General features: G+C 42.1%; 1 pseudogene; it reads right to left on the minus strand.

Annotated features, from left to right (window-relative positions):
* Nucleotides 1-1,221: 1,221 nt before the first annotated feature.
* Nucleotides 1,222-4,126, minus strand: LOC127924339 (iroquois-class homeodomain protein IRX-5-like; annotated as a pseudogene).
* Nucleotides 4,127-5,777: the final 1,651 nt, after the last annotated feature.

The following is a 5,777-nucleotide window of genomic DNA, read 5'->3' on the forward strand; positions in this document are numbered from 1 at the left end:
CAGTCTTTGGTCCATTTTAACTAGGCCATTCGATCAGGGACGGCTTTCCGTGACGGATTAAGAATGAGACCCCTGAAATTAGGAGCAAGTGTGACACCCACTCGCGGAAGTGGGAAGGAAGAGTTTGAGCCTTGAGGACAGTGAGAGGCCCGGTTATTGACAAACCGATTAAACCCTGGAAACTATGTGGCCTTTGCTGTGTGCATGACATGCTAGTCTTGCTATCCTCCTCTCTAAACCTAACCAAGAGTGTTTCACATCCAACGCGTCATTAAGGAGGCTCCAGCATTAATGATATAACTGGCCAGTGTGCTCTGAAGCCATAAATGCATGGTTGCGTCCTTTTAACAGCTTTGCCACGCCTTGGAAATAGTAATGAGCTCTAAATGTGGCATAAAATCGAACTCATTACTGGAGTTCGCCACCTGATTGCTTTGCTTATAACACGTTGCGGTTGGAAAGTAATTGGGTTAAACGACTGGGCCTCCAGTTATGCCGTTGTTATCATATTCACCTTCATAAGTATCCTCCTACTGCACATGTAGAAAGGAATAGGAAACATAGAGCCAGCAATATACATATATTCAGTAAACTCTTGCCAACATCGTTGGCCAAACCCCACCAAAATGTAAATATGTGAGTAGACCTAAAAGGCTGTAGGCCTATCTGTTTTTCACTCGAGAATTTGTGAAATTTTGACATGTTGTATATAGTTGAAGTGCTCTTTTGTATCGAAAATGTAATTGATACACCTGTCACGGGGTAAAAGAACACAATCCCATCGATAAATACCTCTTTCATTTTCCATAATGTGTTTCTCTTCAAGCCCTTCTGACACATTTGATAATAACAGTTGCCTCCCCTCCCGCCTCCCCCAGAATAATCGCTGCACACGTGTATTTTTTTCTCATAATTTACTTCAAAGATAGTGTATTGTCCATTTTAAATACAAAAATGCTACATTAAAATATACATATTAGTCTTTAATACAAATAGACTCAGGCGGCTGCAGCGATGAAGACCATTCTTGTTACATCATTAGGATTAACCATTCAGAAACTAAGATTTGAAGATAAGCATTTACTCAGAAAATAACTGTTCTCAGAATTTTCCTTTATTATTCTTATTTCTTTCTTATTTTTTTTGTAATGCAACCACAAATAATAAATAAAGGTCCGATGGATTTTTGAAAGGGATCAAGTTATTAAATGTTTGACATACTTTCTTTAGTTCATAAGGAGTCTTCTACAGCAGATCTACCTGCGTTTGGCCTCTGCCTTTCTGGCTTTCTCTTACCAAAGCTTCTGCTCTATTTAACACAGTCTGGTTTAATCCATTGAAATGTGCCGTGGAGCCGATACGTGCCTGAGCCGTGATTGCTGTGACTGTGAAGATGTCCAAAGCTGCCATAGTTCGTGTAGGCCAGGTAAAAAGGGGACGTGTAGTAGATAGCCTGGATAGGACTGTGCTGTTGGGGGGAGGGCACTGTGGGGAGGACCGTGATGGTGACGCTGCATTGGTGGTGATCACTGTGCTGTGACCCATCCCATGACCCTGCGGCCCGTCGCTGCTGCTCTTACACCTGTCTGAGGACGTTGCGATCTCAGCCAGGGACCAGAGTTTGGGTTAGGGGCCGATGGGGAGGAGAATAACAGACGTCACGTTGCTGTTTACTGTGCCCGGCGCATGGCCCATTTCTGACAGCGGCTTGTCTTGCGCAAACGGGGAGGATCCGTTCCTCCCCGAGGCATGGCGTTGGAGACGAGGTGGTGGGTTTAGCAGACTCGGGCAGTAACTCTGTCCGATCCCCCTTGGTCTTTTAATTCCGAGTCGCTCAGAAGGGGATCCGTTTCTTTGCCATGATTCCCTCTTTAAATCTGTCGCACACTATGTCCCCGGGTTCAGCAATTTATGATCTGCAGTGAGAGAGAAACAAGAGTTAAGTTACTGTGAAAAAAATGTATAACATTGACATAAGATACAGATAGACTACCAATATGTTATAGGCCCTAATGCATGCACTCATGCGTTCATATTTGTGCATATGCTAATTACCATAATAATCGGCCTAGTTATCATAATAAGTAGGCTAATAAATAAGGCCTACAAACAACTAGGCATACAGCTACTGAAAACCGTGATATTAATGATTGTGTTTTAATCGTAATAATTATCATTAGGCGATACACAGCCCAGTCCACCAGCTGCAGCCCGCCTTATTATGCAGTGAAAGATAAATCGAATGCTAAACACTTTACGTCACCAGCAATTTTCAGCACATGATAAGTCAAATGAGGGGAGTTCAAGGTGATTATTATTTAAAGCAATTGTCCCATTATAAATAATATACCGCCATTAACCAGCAATTCATTTTGCGCCCTGAGTGGAAACGACTGCGATAAAAAATGTATGATTTTTCTACAGACCTGACTCTGTGTCTGTCGAGTCTCCTTGTCTGTCGGCTTGCTAGGCTCGTCGTCGTCATTCTTTTCCAGATCGATGTTCTCGTCTTCCTCCTCGTCCTCGCTCCGGTTTCTGGGAGTCCAGGTCATCTTGTTCTCCTTCTTTAGCCTCCTCCTGGCGTTTGCGAACCAGGTGGAAACTTGGGTGAGGGTCATTTTGGTGATGATGGCCAGCATGATCTTCTCCCCCTTGGTGGGGTAGGGGTTCTTACGGTGCTCGTTCAACCAGGCTTTGAGAGTGGCGGTGGCATCCCGGGTCGCGTTTTTCGGTATGCCGGGTCACCGTAGGGGTATGACCCCAGGGAGCAGCGTAGGGGTGATATCCTATAGACCCAGCCATTCCGTCGTGTGGTCATAGGGAGAACTCTGAAAACAAAGCCGCCGAAAAGAAAATGCTTCTCAGATAATTGTCAACGACTCATAACAATTAAAACATTACAAAATAAGTTTCAAACAATAACAAGGCACCATAATAAACACACATACAAACACAAATACACACACACACGCACACGCACACACACACACACACACACACACCTCTGACGTTTAGGTTGTTTACAATAAATCAAGCATCAAATGCGTCACCAATTCACTTTTACATTTTATACAGATGGACATAGTCTCAACTTTATTTTTCTTTGTGGGTTTTGTATTCAAGATGCGCCTGTCTTGCTGACTCTGTAGCCACTACAAAGTAATATCTATGCGTAGTGAAAGCAACCTCATTTACAAAGTAGATGAAGCATTAACATCACGGTAACAGGCCTACCATGTCTTCTCTTTTCATAATTTTACCAAGACAGGATTTTGCTATCATTATTTCCCACTATTCTTCAGCTGAAAACTTACATACCTCGTTTCATTTGATTATAACTGCGTGCAAAACTTACTTTCAGATTTAGAACATGTTAAATATTAGGATCTGTGTTCCCAAGTTAACGAACATTTGGTCAATGCCCATAAAAACAACTGAGTAGCCCTAAATAAACGACTTTTTTGTAATTTCGCATAGACTAATAAAGACCTTATCCAACAAATAACTTCCATAGAGAATATAATGTCTTCTACCGTGGTTTGGAGCTTGCTGTGTGTTATTGTATGCAAACTGATTCAACACAACGACCTATTTCATTGCTCATTATTTGCAAAAAAAAATGCATTTATCAAGAACAATAACATGCAATTAGCCTAATTAGTAATTTTGCATGTTCGTCTTTGAATCAAAATGGATGGGCCTATTTACAACTAACTTACCCAAATGTAAAAGAGTCATCAGCAAAATACAGACGCAGGCTAAACCAGAAATACATTTGCCTCATTTGTACAGTGCTAAAATTCTACACATAGGCCTACAGACAATACAATATAAGATTTTCCACATTTTTTCCACTCGGCAATTTCTGATTCTATGCTCTCTCACTCACCACGTATGAAGCGGAATGGCGAAAATGACCCCGCTCCCGCCTCCGCACTGTACGGAGATGGGAGTTGTATTCGGGCGAAGCGCTGGTGAACGCCGTAGTTCCGGCATAGGGAGCAAAAAGCTGAGCCAGATGAGGATCTACCAAGTTCTTCGGTCCTGGGTCCCGATATAACGCTGGTGCTGTACGCCGGGCATGAATACAGCGCCAACGAAGCGGGATGGCTGGCAACAAATAGCCCTGAGGATCGCCATGGTGAAAGCCCCGAAAGTAAGCCACTTACTTGCGCACTTTTCCCCTCTTTATTTTCTCATGCACTGTCCGATTTCAGTCATAGGAGTCTCATCAACAGACCGCTGTCTGTTCCCCTCTAAATGATTGTGGTAAAAGCTAAAATATAAACAAATACATAGACTTAGATATATATATATTTTTCGCTGATAGTCAGCTACAACTGACCGTTGTGTTTGCTTGCTACTCTCTATTTTTTCCTATCTCTCTCTCTCTTGCTCACTCTGTCTCATGCCGTAGAAGAAGTTTTTTGCCTTCGGATGGGGGCTTTGCTTGGGAAAATGTCCTGCCAAGATGCTAAGTTGGAAATTGAGGGATTCTGACGCCTACTACGCGTTCTTCACGCTCCTCTATCGGGGTGTAGTCATCGAAAGAAAGAGCAAACATGCTTACCACTGGAGTTAAGCCACACGGCCCGGCCTATCTCTCTCTCTCTCTCCATGTTTTCTTTTTTTCTCCGCTTTTACCCCTCCCTCTCTTTCTCTCTAATCCCTCTCCCACGCTATTTCTATTTTCTCTCTAACAGGCTCGGTGTAGGACTCCAAAAGTGCACCAGCCCCTGGATAACGATATCATGCGAGCCAGTAGATCAACTCAACTTTCTTCTTATTCTAAATACATGAAGCCGTCACTTTCACACTTGATCAATAACAAATGGGCTGTTGTCTGTCAGAAGAGCTTTTCAGATACTGAGGGGAAAAAGCGCTCCAATGTTCTGCACGCTGCTCTTCCCTTTTCCATGGTTTATGGTTTATTGTTTGCTTTTGAGCGCAAAACGTGTATTTTTGAATAGATGCCTCGTAACAGCCTAACTGGTAACAGCCTAACTGACTGTCGGTGATCCTAAGTTAAAATCCGCAACGGAAGCTAAAAAGGGGCGACGGTTTTCGATTTAGATTTATTTTGTGCATATAGACATTCTTATGCCAGACGCATTTTGTGTTGTTAGGGTAAGACATTGCAGGAGCGTGCATAAATGATGGCGCGAATAATACACAATAGAATATAAATAGAACATTTATCCCAAACAATTTAGGTTTGGCTGTTTGTGTAAACGTTTTTTTTCTTAACCAGCAATTTGTAATATTAGCTGAAATCTAGGAAGCATTCCACTCAACTGTGGGATAAGCAACTCTTAACGTGTGACAGCTGTTAACTGAAGCGGCTGCTAAATAGTTTTCTCCATAGATCCAGGAATAAACCAGTCACATACACTCTCTCGCTCTCTCTCACCCCGAAAGTCATAAAAGCCCCAAGCGAGGGCAGATTAGTACCATATGAACTACAGCAAATCCGCTATGACCACTGGATGTAATCTCCTTTGATGCCACCAGATACGTTTCTCTGCAGAAATATGGAGAGTCACGATTTATTTAATATCTTGTGCTTATCGGCCATTATGGATATCCAGATTTTTCATTTCAGCACAATGTCTTTTTACGCACCTGTGCCATATATTAATAACTCCTGAATTATTTATTACATTATCATCAATATAATGACAGGCCAATATTAATAGGCCTAATTATAATACAAATATTTATACTCTGATAATAAATGACCTATTCATAATTAGTTAGGCTATACTATTATAATAGTA

The sequence above is a fragment of the Oncorhynchus keta genome, unplaced genomic scaffold (assembly GCF_023373465.1).
Source record: "Oncorhynchus keta strain PuntledgeMale-10-30-2019 unplaced genomic scaffold, Oket_V2 Un_contig_3957_pilon_pilon, whole genome shotgun sequence".
NCBI classification, from domain to species: Eukaryota; Metazoa; Chordata; class Actinopteri; order Salmoniformes; family Salmonidae; genus Oncorhynchus; species Oncorhynchus keta.